A 13192-nucleotide genomic window follows, 5' to 3' on the forward strand; every position below is an offset into this window, starting at 1 on the left:
CACACACACACACACACACACACACACACACACACACACTTAAATGAACACATTCTTTTTTTAAAGCAAAAGCCTTCTGTCTTCTACCCCTCCCCCCATGGCACAGGAGAGATTCACAATCACGCACAACACAAGCTACACACTCACACACACACTCTACTCAGATTTCCAACCCCTGCCCCCTGGCTACTGGTTCACCACCACCACTACCACCACCACCACTATTTCTGGCTTGGATTGCACGGTTCTCCTGGTGTTGGACAGCAGGGACGTCAGACTGATCACATCCTAACTGTACGTGAATGAGCGCCCGTCCTGAGAAACAGCCTGACGGATGGGAAGCAGATCCAGGTGTTTGACTAAAGCCAGGTCTGCTTCACATCGTGGACATGACGTGTTTGAAGCAGGCTGGATTCCTGCATTGTGATGCTGCTCAGAGATAGTAAAAATGAATTAACTTCAGGAGTGTATCAATCATACGGGGCTGAACAAGACGACATGAAAAACACGATGATGTGCGTGTGGAGAGCGCTGCCAGCAATCTACAAATTCCTCAATTGGTCTCATGTGGCTGGTTGTCTGTTGTTCTTGTGTTGTCTTCCTGTTTTGCATTTTGCCCTGCCGGTAATGTGGGATTCCTGTCTCTACTAAGATTTTTGCCATTTCATAATTTTCTATTCAAAGCAAGGACGTATCATAGAAACACATACAGTGCCATAACAACAGAGGAATTTATCCCTCTCTTGCTGCTCTTAATCTAATTTCTTCTTCTTCTTAAAACTGTAGTCAGCTGTTTAAATTGTTTCAAACCAGCTTGTATTACAAAGACTTGCTAACTGTTAATCTGGCCAATATTCAGTTTTTTAGCATTAGATAATGTGACAGTGAGGTGATCACATCCTATCTAATGACAGGTCAGCAGCAGTCAGCAAAGCCAAAACTGACTTATAGTGATTTATGACTCACAAATTGCTGCATCTCTAAACTTGCAGATGGGCTTCATTGTCAATCATCTTCTTTTAACTGGCTTCGAGCCTTTTTTATACCTTAGTGAATAAAAAGATGGTATCACTACTCGAAGTATTCATTTTGTCATGCTTTGAATAATTAAATAGTATATGTGCAAACATCATTGTGTTTTTCTGACTCTGTGTTGTCTAAAGTTGTCAGTTCTGCTGCTGGGTTTGTTTTATGGGATATCTCATTCTCCCTTCTGGAACATAAACCTTAAATATGTTGCAGATGGCGACTACCTTTTATGCGCATTAACGAACCTGTAAAAGTGTTGGGATGCATATAAAAAGGAAAGAATGGGGAAGAAATTCATGAAGTTTCTGCAACATAGCTTTAATTTGAGAGTTAAGTAGCAGAAGCAGCCGACATCTCCATTATTGGACATGTCCAAATCCACTCATGCTAAATAAAGGGGCCACAAGTGGTGTGCAAGTTAATAGCTGAGGTCTTACAGTTATATGACCCCCCCCCTCCCTTTTTTTTGTTCTTAACTATGTATGCAGCTGTTCCAGTAATTGTGTATTCTAAAATCAGCATTTTCCATTGTGTTATTTGGTTATATAAGTTCCGTTTAAGCCTGCAGATTGAATACACCTCTGAAATCAAGGCTGTTGTACGGTTTTCATTCTCTCCGAGGAATAGGCCAATCATAAAAAAGTCATACCTCAGTTTTCGGAAATGTTTCAGTGCACTATTAAATAACTTCTAGCAAGAAAGGAAAAAAGCTATGCACATCAGGCACTGTTGAACCTTGCTCATGTTTCATGCATTTTTGCAGTTAATAAAAAGAAATTACTGCAAACAGCTGCGTGCTGAAAGTACAATGAGAAACAGAGAAAGAAATCAAGCAAAAGACAACAAATATTTGAATATGTGTAATGGTTAACCTCATCACCACAATAAGCAGCATGGTACTGTTGATATATTCGCTTCACATTCTTCTGTCGGTTTCTTTGCACAGATCACGTGTGGTTCAGTGTTTACAGGCTGACAGATGTTGATTTCAGTTTCTTCCTAAAGTGAATAGAACAGTCTAAATGTTCCTCCTGAGGACACAGTGGGAATGTAAAACTGCGTTTGTGGAGCAAAGTTGCTGGCAAAAGATGCTGGACCAGCAACATCCTGGATTAAGGCAGACTGATGGAGTAGTCACTCATTTGACAAAATAATCCCTTAAAGGGATTTGTGATCAAAGAAACTGTGATTCCACTTAGATCTCATGGATCACATGTTACACTGGCATTTTTTCTAATGCCCTCCTTGTTTTCTTCCCTGTCTTATATGACAGCTGCAGCTGAATGTGGTCAGCACATGAATGACAGTGCTTTCAGCGTTTTTGCCTGACTCATTGTTGAATCTCATCCAAAACCACCGTGTTGGTGCAGTGATTAGGTCTCTTTCCATCTCTAATCTCTAGCAGGTGGGAGGAACACTGAAGTCAGTGGGAAAATGTTGCACCCATGCTGAAATGGTGACCAATCAATGCATTTTAAAGCTGCTACCACATGGGAGAGAGTGTGGAAAGGATCTTCAGTTTGGAAATGTTTCACAGATGGCCTCCTATGTTGGTGAATGAGTTAATAATTTGAGAGCCTGGTTGCTTGCCAGTACATCGTTTGGGGTTTTGCAGGTTTTGCAGCAGGAAAGTTCCTGTTATTACTAGAAATGGAGTCGAGTTTAACAGTGTCTATTTCTTGATTTAAAGGTAAGTTTTTCTGGTTCTTTTTGCTGACATTCGGTGAATGTCAGCATAGGTTAACAGATGTAGCAGGATGTGCATGTCAAACAAATATGCTTTCTTGCATCAGTGATGCTTAAAAGCTCAAAACCTAGATGATGTATTTATTACTTCTTTTGTCATTCTTATCAGGTTGTCCTAAAAGCTCCCTGTAAAGTCGTCATTTGATGAAAAGAGTGAAAGTGAGAGCATTTTTCTCCCATATTAATTTCTCCTCACTGGCTCCTTGTAAATCTAATTTAAAATCCTGCTCCCCACATACATGGTCTTGAATACTTAGGCCCCATGCATCTTATCTTATTGGCCGTATAGTGTCATATAACCCCAACAGAGCATTGTACTTACAGCGAGCAGGCTTACTTGTGGTTCCTACAGAATGTAAAAGTAAAATAGGAGGCAGCCTTCAGCTTTCAGTGGAACAAACTCCCAGGCTGCATTTGGGAGACAGACACACTGTCTGCTTTTAAATTAAGCTCAAAGCTTTCCTTTTTGACAAAGCCCCTCCCAGAGCCTGGTTGAGCTGGAGGTTTCTTTCTGCTAAAAGGGAGTTTTTCCTTCCCACTGTCGCCAATTGCTGCTGTATTATTACAGTATCTCTACTTTACAATATAAAGCTCCTTGAGGTGACTGCTGTTGTGATGTGCTATATAAATAACATTGAATTGAAGCGAAATGAACTGCTGTATAGAACATTTTGGATCTGTTTAAGATAAAAAATGTAGCGTCTTCTTCTCTTTGACATATTCCTGCAGCAACTCTGAACACATGTCCACACACATAAGAGGAAATAGAAAGAAACAGCTAAAAACAGCTTTTTCATATAAGCAAACTATTCTAGTCCCCATGTGTTTCAAATATTACAACATATTGTATTTAAAAGATTTGCGTTGTCCTGACTTGAACGCTGATGTGGTTGATTATGAAAGCTTATTGAAAGAGAACTGTAGTCCTCTACTTTGATAGAAATATTACTGGCCAAAATACAAGTGCTACAGTTTTCAATAAAACAGAGCTTTAGGATTACATCAATAGACATGTTTTTCCTTTTTTTTTCCATGAGCTGATGTTTCATCAACAGCGGTTTCCCTTGAGAACTGGGAGGAAAAACATGACATCATGTTTTCCCCTCCTTTTTAGTAACTCTGAAGGCAATTAAATCTTATCGCTGCACTCATACAACATAACATGCTGTGGAATCAATTCAGACTTTAAGAGTTTAACATCAGTGGGTTAGTGAGACACTATTAAATACAAAAGTATAAAAGTACACGTTGACCAAACATGTGACCAAACAACTCCACTTTGCTCTGGTCGGTTCAGAAAACATCGCTACAGAAGCCTTTGTGCAGATGCAGCTTTGTTAACTGAGCCTGTGCTGCTATGTTCATTTTAGAAAGAAGAGGCTTTCTCACAATAGCTCTTCTAAATAAGTTGTTTGGTCCTTTTCTAACTGTACTGTGATGAAATGTAACATTTAACTGAGGCCTGTAAAGTCTAGTAGAGGGTCATTGACACATAATGACACACTTATGACATTTTTTCTTAATTTTTCCACCGACTAATGACCAGATCATTTGTTATTACATTTTAATATATCTAAAACATTAGAACTAACAGAGTGTGTACTGTATTATTACTACTGTGTACCATTTATGTACTCTGGGTGACCTAGAATATTTCTCATGATGTAGGAAAAAAATCTATGACTAACTCATTTATTTAGATTTGGGTCACACGTCACCTTTATAGCCTGTTTGTACTCAATGTCGGGTTTTTGCCTCAAGTTGTGAAAGCATCCTGCACTTTACTTGGAAGTACTTTATTGGAGGTTGTTAAAGTAGTTCCGTTTTTAGGAAGCAGACGTGCTCTTGCTCTCAGACATGCCTGGACTTGTCCCCTTGTTGCATGCACTAGGGAACGCATGGTGCGTAAAAATCCGTCTCGGCACTAATACGACAGATTGTTTTGAATTAGATATAAAAAAAAAAAGGTGGTAAGGTGGCAAAGACTACATTATTAAAATTAATAAATGACCTTTTTTTTCAAGGAGTATTTCATTCTGTGAAAGTAATAGTTTAAAGAAACTGTTGTGTACTTGAAGGCTTTCTTGGGGGGTATAATGCAAAGAAAGTTCAAGATTGTCAGGCTTTCTTAGTTTTAGCTTGCCTGACAACACTTAAAACCCTCGTTAGTACAATTGTGTATAATCAGTTTTCTCTGTTAAACCCTAGCTTCTGCTTCAGGCTCTGTACACGCCCACATAAAACAGGGTGTCTGATGTCTAACTGCTGGCTCAGAGACATTATCAGAGGAAGGAGAAATTAATACAAATAAGGGAAGCACATAATGTTGCAGAGGATTCATAATATTGTGAAGACAGTGTTAGGGTCATTACTCAAAAAAGGGTAATGCATTACCCATTACTCGTAAGATTTGTTAAAAGTAATGCAGTATGTTACTTAATTACTTGCCGGAAACAGTAATTTGTTACACTACTCTTTACATTTCTTTCTCTTCACTCCATAAAATGACCTCAAATGTACTGTCAAGTAATTCATTAGTAATTATTAACAAAGTGATATAAATCTGAGGCTTTATTCCTTTAGGGACTTTATCCTAAAGAGTACACACATGCAATCTTTCCTTTGCTTTGAACATATAAACATGAAGCCACGCAATCAGCCCAAAGAGGCTTCAAAGCAATCGCATCAGTGATTATTTTAGAAACACGAACAGGCAGAAATGGCGGCTGCAGCCTGACTGCTCATCACTTCCTTTATTATCTGTTGACGATCAGCTCTGGCTGCTGGGTTGTGGTCGGCATGCAGTCAGCATTAAAATAGCTCTGGCTTCTTGGCTAGCTTTGTGTTAGCATGCTGTCTGTGCAGATAGTTGGATAGAGTCCAAGTTCTGTTAGCACTATAATGTGGTTGTTTATGTCCTGGATGCAGGTTTCATTTTAACATCACGCTCTTGTCTTTTTGTGGGATAAAAATAAAAGTAATGTCCATATATCACCTCCTCAGAAGACGTAGCTCACTCTGCCATTTTCCTCCTCCGCAAACTGAAATCAGCTGATCGTAGTACAAATACACAGGAAGACAAAAGCATGTTTGTTTGTTTAGTTAAAATAGTTACAAATTACTATTAAGGTCATGTATTCTTTAATATGTAGTGAAAGTGCAGATATATAACCAGAATGAATTTGATTAAACAAATTACCACAATTTGGTATTTATTTAGGAAAATACCACAAGTATGACTCTGAGCCCCCATGAGGATTTGAACAAAAGACTATATTTCTACAGGAACCAGATATTTCAACTTTAATGGAGAAAATTCTTTGAGGAATTTGAAAAACGAAATGGTCTGTACCAGCTCTGCCAGGCTGCTCTGCATGAGAGGTTAGGAATTATAAATAAAGCAGAAAAGACTTACGAAGCTGTTAGGGGCATTGTACTCATGGGGAAATGCTCCTGTATCTTTTAATGGATATCAACCAGGTTGTTAAACTTATAGTTAAATTGTCTTCTTGATTGTTCAGTTTCAGGGTTGCTGTTTGGTTCAAATTTTAAACCTTAGATATTAATGACCCTAAACTAAATCTTCACAGGAAGACGTTTCTAGTGCACTTTCATTAATGGATTCTGAAGTCAGCAGTTTATTAGTCAAACATAAAATGTACTTCAGGTAGTTGTCCCATTTACTTTCATCCTTGACAAAATGTTATTATGTTTTCATGTATCTGTATTTTTTTGCAAATCAGATGATTTAAGTCACTGCTTTGTATCTTGGCAGATAGTGTACGTCCGTAGCAGATGTGTCTCCATAGCGACCTTTGTTTAAACGCAGTCTTGTACAGGCCAGCTTTTCTCCCTGTCTGCCTGGCATGACGGATGGGTCTGTGGTGACCTTCGTCGACCTTGTCACCCGCGGCTTGTTGCTTCTTTGTTATCAGTGTTTGATTGACAAGCCTATTAGAGCTGTGATTTCGCCTTTGGAAGCTGCTGCTGTAACAGCCTTTTTTGACACATCTCTCCGCTCTAATGAGATGGCACTCCAACAAAGCTATTAAAACATAAATATTCATATTTTCATGAATATGATGTGGTATGGAAAGAGTTTGCGTAATTATTTCATGGCCTTCCTGTGTAGGGCTTACTGTTCCCTGTGGTTGGACCTACAAGGACCATTCTGTTGGGAGGAAAACTTTGAGTTTTATGATCTGAGTGGAAAGAATGGGACTGGCTCAGGATTTTGTCGAGCTCACCCCAACTGTTGCACAAAACCGCCAAATGAGACTAGTAAATATTCAACGTGTGAGAATTCAGAGGAACAGGATTTCATTCAGACTTCATTATTCTGACGTTGAAGGAATGAGCAACCTGTGTGGCCCCGTCTGAAATTCACTCGACGTTATTCATGCAGCGATTTAACGGTGTAACGGTCTAACAATGCGTTTACTGCTAATAACATTAAGAGATCTGTCCACATGTGCAGCTTGTGACCAAACTTCAGGAATTCAGAAGTTACTAACTTTGCCTGATGTTCACCTTTTTCCCTGTTTCTAAACCCTAAATAATCTCAATAAGCTATAAATACATCTTGTCTCGTGACATTGAATTTAAAGATTGATGTTACCGTATGTATTTTTCGAGAGCGTTAAAGATTTGTTGTGTGCTTTCCAGACAAGTCTGGTCTTCCTTACATCACTTGGAAAGAATCCAAAGGAGCACTCAGGTAAAGGCTTTTGCAGGTGCTGTGCCTTGGGATCCATGGATGCAGAGCAGGACAACAACTAAAGATCTAGTTGAAAATATAATTAAGTGTGACCTAATGTACAGGTGAAAAGCAATCCCACTTGTTTTCTACGGGTGTTGTACATGGATAAGTTTTAATAGGCCATCCCGGTGGCCTGTCAAAATCTAGACATGGGAATGTGTTTCACGCATAACACATATAGCTCTGTCATTAGTGCCGGCTGGCTGTGGTGCAGTTCAGATTTCACAGCTCACAATGAAATTGGTAAGTCTCTGTGTGAATTATGTCAGCAGCATATTTGACCTAGTTTTTCAGCTTGATGACCATTATTTCCACAATTACACAGAATGTCCCCTAAAACTCACCTGGTAGAGCAAATAGTATACTACATAATCACTACATACAGTATACATATGTGTGTGTCTGTGGGTGTATTAGCAATTAAATCAGCCATTAGAGGCCTACAACCCAGTGCACTCCTATAGTGCCGGTCCCATGCCTGGGTAAATAGGGAGGGCTGTGTCAGAAAGGGCATCTGGTGAAAAATCGTGGCCAAATCAAACATGTGGATCATAAAAAATGAAATTTCCATGACCAATTGGACAGAGCCCGGGTTAACAACTACTGTCTCTACTGTTGGACAACAGGGTGCAAGTGGAAACTGTGCTACTATTGGCAAAGGAAAATGGGGAGGCATGTTGAGGTCAGGCAGAACTCTCTGTGGACTATGATGTTTGCAGACGACATTATGATGTGCAGTGAGCGTAGGGAGCAGGTGGAAGAGAGCCTGGAGAGCAGGAGGTATTCTCTAAAGGGAAGAGGAATAAAAACAGTAGAAGCAAGACAAAATATGTTTGCGTGAATGAGAGCTAGACAGGTGTAACTGTGAAGCTGCCAGGAGTAAAGGTAGTGAACATGGACGAGTTTAAACACCCACGTCAGGGGTGATTGGTAAAGAATGGCAACAGTATTTAAAGGGAAAGTTTGCAATGGTTTGGAGACAGTAGCACTGATGAAAACACAGACCTGGAGATGGCAGAGTTAAAGATGTTTAGATTTTCACTGTGAGAGATGGACAAGATTAGAAACAAGTATATCTGGACTTTTGACAGTTTTTTTTCCACCGTTGCATTGATCACTGTTTAAATGTTATCTTTTTGTCTCTTTCCAGTCTTACTGAACATTTATAGGACACGTTTCTTTGAATAAGCTCGATAAATCCTTGAATTATTGTCTGATTCCTTCTAGTTTCCTCTAGTTTTGCCTCCTTTATTTGTGAAAACTGTATTCTGCTGCTATATTTTTAGGTTCAGGTCCACTAGATTTAATGGCTGAAGTTCTGGATGAAAAGCAGCATGACGAAAGATTGGAAAGGCACCTTGCCGCAGCATGGCCCATAGCTCATTTCATTACTGTTTATGGAAATACTGATGATAGCAGGGCCACCCCCAAACCCCAGGAGGCCTGGGGGTGCCTTTAAAACTCTATGCAACTATGCTATACTGCCTAACACATTAGTAGCAGCACTAGGGAGACATTATGTCAAAGAAGTCAGGAATTTATGAAGTTTATGGGAATATTCCAATGTAAGGAACTTTGTTGAAAATTTGCAGCCTCCACTCTGTCAGAGAAGTTCTTATTAATAATGTCCTTTGTGCAAAAAACAGTTGGAAGTTTTGTTTTTAATACCACTTCATAAATAATGCTGCTTTTATGACAAAGAGATGTTACACATCATAAAGTATGTGTTTGTCCAAATATTTGATTGTCACTCCACTTTCATGAACAGTATCAGGCTTTCTACACCTTCATGCTGCACAATGATGATCATCAGTTACCAGTTATTGGTGTTAGTAAGTAGATGGAAAACCAGCATTTTATACTGATACTATCATTATAATGTATACTAAACTATACATTTGCAAGTCAAAATTTTGGCATCACCTTTCAAACACAGGGCAGCTCGTTCACTCGAGCTGCAGATGAACTCAGTTTGTGACATAGTAGGCTTCAGGTTTGACATGCTTACATGCGATGAGTAAATAAAATATTACATTTGAATTAATGAATAACAATAAAAATATTGGTCAGGCCATTCAATTCAATTCAATTCAATTTTATTTATATAGCGCCAAATCACAACAAAAGTCGCCTCAAGGCAGAGAAAAACCCAACAATCATATGACCCCCTATGAGCAAGCACTTTGGCGAAAAACTCCCTTTTAACAGGAAGAAACCTCCGGCAGAACCAGGCTCAGGCTGATTTAATAATTGTGTTCTCCTATTCTAAACAGGCTGGTGATAAAAGTTTGAAAAGCTAGTAGACAAGAGAGTCCAACAAAACTAAAAGAAGACATTATAAGTAGACTATTACATTTAGACAAAATTAGAGAGAAAATTAATTACAGAAACATTAAACATTAGACCTGATATACAAATGTATTTTTTTAAAACGGGAGGAAACAGATCCAGACTTAAGCATAGATGTTTGCATCAACTACACATACACATTTATTGTCATCCCACAAATCAAAGGCAGCTGTAAGCTGAATATCTTGAATTCATTTTGATCAGTTTGATGATGATGAATATTGAACAACATTCGTCATTTGACTTTTTTTCCTAACAAAATCTGAAATAATGAACAAGCAAAGCACAAAAATGCAGCATTATTCTTGGATTATGGTTTTTATTGTTATTTTTATTCTTCTTTGCTTTGTATCGTAAACTTCAGCCTTAATGACGAGATTTCCAAATGAAAGCCGTTGACCTGAAAGTCCCAAAGTATATGTACTCCGGTTTATGTGACTAAATTCAGTCAAGCGTGGCCTTTTCCATTCCTTCAGTAGAGTACATGTGTGTTTGTGTGATTCTCGTAAAAACGTGAACACTGCTGTGAGTATTAAGTTCTTGCTAACCTACTAAATTTAAATCTACGAGGCTAATTAGCTGTGCTACTAATGAGCTCTAAAGCACTGCTAATTAAAACTTAGTAGATGCTTTTTATGAATTATTTTATCATCAAGCCTTTTAAAGTTTGAACTTGCATAACAAATGAAAAAAGTCTCAGTAAAGCGTTCGACCACCAGCCGTCTTCAGAACAGCTGTTGCATTCAACATATGTGAAACCTTCTGAGTGCTAAAGGATAATGACCTGAATCTAAACCTGATACCCAAATAAGAAGGTCTTTAACAAAGTCTACCAGCCAGGATTAATGTCGCCATTAGTTAGCCTTGACAGCTTGTGAAATCAGGAAAGAATGTTAAATACCAGCACTAAATGTTGTAAAATGTAAATTCCAAAATGCCAACTCTTACTATAAAAATAGGGTAATTATGCATTAAACATTCAAGATAAAACAATTGACACGTAATGATAGCAAAAGTGTAATTTAGATTTCAAGTTTGTATTTGTTTTTGAATAATATCTGAATAAATAGTGGATTTAATGCCTGACCTCCTCCATTTACACATTATTTAGCTTTTTTTGTAACATTAGATGCAATTTAACATCACATCTATTGCTGGACTGCCTGAATGCTAATACCTGGCAATCATAAGATGGTGATATAATAATAGCAGATGTAGCAGTTTGATGGGTTTGACATAAACACAGCATTAAAAAATTGGCTGGCTGTGGATCTTCCATTAGAAAGAGTTGCACAGATTACAGTGACATCTGAGGGGGAAGCAACAAAAGGAAACTGTTCATTTTTAACCACATGTTGCAATCTCATTCGTTCTTCTGTTGATTAAACAATGGTCAGCACTTCCTGGCAACCTCCAGTTGCTAGGGAGAAATGTGTATTTCCTCACCAGGAGGCGGGAGGTTGATGGAAGCGGCCGATTGTCACGATCACCTGTAGTTTGTGTGAAAGATTCCTGTTTGTCTGCTAACAGTTACTTTTGTAAACAGAGTGCAGGACACTGAAGTATCAGGTTGATGACGAAATGGACATAAGACATATTTATGGACATAAAATGGACATAAGATACATCGTCACTGTAACTATGACGATGTGCAAAGTTTTGTTCAAATTGAGCCACTCATCAAAGGGAGATAGGGTACATACACATATATTACACTACAATCATTACAGTAAAATAAAGCAATGCTCAAATTTCTTTTTAATTAATTAGTTAATAAGGTTAAAACTACACTTAATTGCATTAGAAAAAAGACCATCTTTTCTTGCACATGAAATTTCGTTTATTTGTTCAATTTACTCACGCACGATAAGCATTTGTTTATAAAATGTTCAAAAACTACAGAAAGACATTTCTATCTAATAGAGTAACAGAAAATTATTGCCTTGTCTGTGTGGAGACTGGTTATGGTTTAAAGCATAGTCACCTCCCCCAAAAGTCGACTCTGAACCAGGAAAAGGTACCACAGAGAGAAACCCAACAGTTTGCCCATGAGCCAGCACCTCAATCATGAGGAAAAACATCCTTTTAAATGAAAGAAACCTTTGTAAGAACCAGATTCGGGGTGCGCCATCCACCTTGATCAGTTGGGGTTAGAGCCATGTCCCCCCACCACGAGGTAAGTAAGCATTTCCCCCCCAAATACTGACTTTTGTAGTAACAGACACCTTTCATATAGAAATGTGGCTCAAGAGGTGCAACCGGATAGTCAACTAATCAAAAGGTTGGCGGTTTGATCCCCGGGGCTCCTCCTTGTTGTTGAAGTATCCTTGGGTGAATATGGATCGTAGTGCGAAATGCTTTGAGCGGTAAAAACATGAATGGGGCAAACTATTTTACTCAAATTTCTTTAAACACTGTCAAATCATAGAACTTACACAATCGGCCTCTGTGACCTGACAGTTTTCTATACTCAGCACTTAAGAGCTTAATATGTGACTGAATTTCCCTCTGAGCAGAACTCACAGGCAAAAACCGTACAGTTATCATCCCCTGTTGTGACAGTGACTCAGATAATCAGCTGTGTGTGCAGACTTTTCTTGCACTTTTTTTGAGTACTTTCATTGAAGCAGGTCTGCTTGCACTCTTGCAAGTTTTACTGCATCCCTTTGCTTTCAGGTTTTCATCACAAATCACCACTCTTTAATTCGATTAGGACCTTGACTGTGGCATTCAAGCATTCAAACTATTCAGTAATTATGTAAAGGCATCAAGCATAAGAGTATTTGGCTTGGCGCTGATTTGTACATATTTTCATTTCTCAGTAGCCTTACCTTTCCACGAGGTATTTTCCGCAATACAACCCAGCAGGAAGTAAAAGTGGATTCGATTTTCTGTTTACTGTCCCCGTGGTGATTTTTTGTTAGACAGCGTACAAATCATTTGTTATGGTTTCCTCTGTGAAAACAGTAGTTAATCAGTAGCCGGAAAGCTTTGGCTCTCTCAATGTCAAAAACAGAAGGGAGTCATTTCGCTTTGAAGGAAGCACTACTTGCTCCACTTGTTTTGATGACTTCTCCATGTGTGAAGTGCAAGTATTCGATTGAACATGGGAAGCTTTCCACACAGGGCAATGAAACCTCATGACAAGTCAGTGTCATCTATTAGGAATCTGCTGGTAGGAGGTAAAAGAGTCACCTGAAAGCACAAAGTTCAATGAACGTGTTAAATGGTCTGGGTGAGCACAATTTAGTTTAGTACTGACTAATATAACCATTACCTGAGGGTTTTTCTTTGCTGTTACTGCTTTTC

Source organism: Pundamilia nyererei, unplaced genomic scaffold (genome assembly GCF_000239375.1).
Source record: "Pundamilia nyererei isolate P.nyererei 1_Seehausen unplaced genomic scaffold, PunNye1.0 scaffold00033, whole genome shotgun sequence".
In the NCBI taxonomy this organism is placed as follows: domain Eukaryota; kingdom Metazoa; phylum Chordata; class Actinopteri; order Cichliformes; family Cichlidae; genus Pundamilia; species Pundamilia nyererei.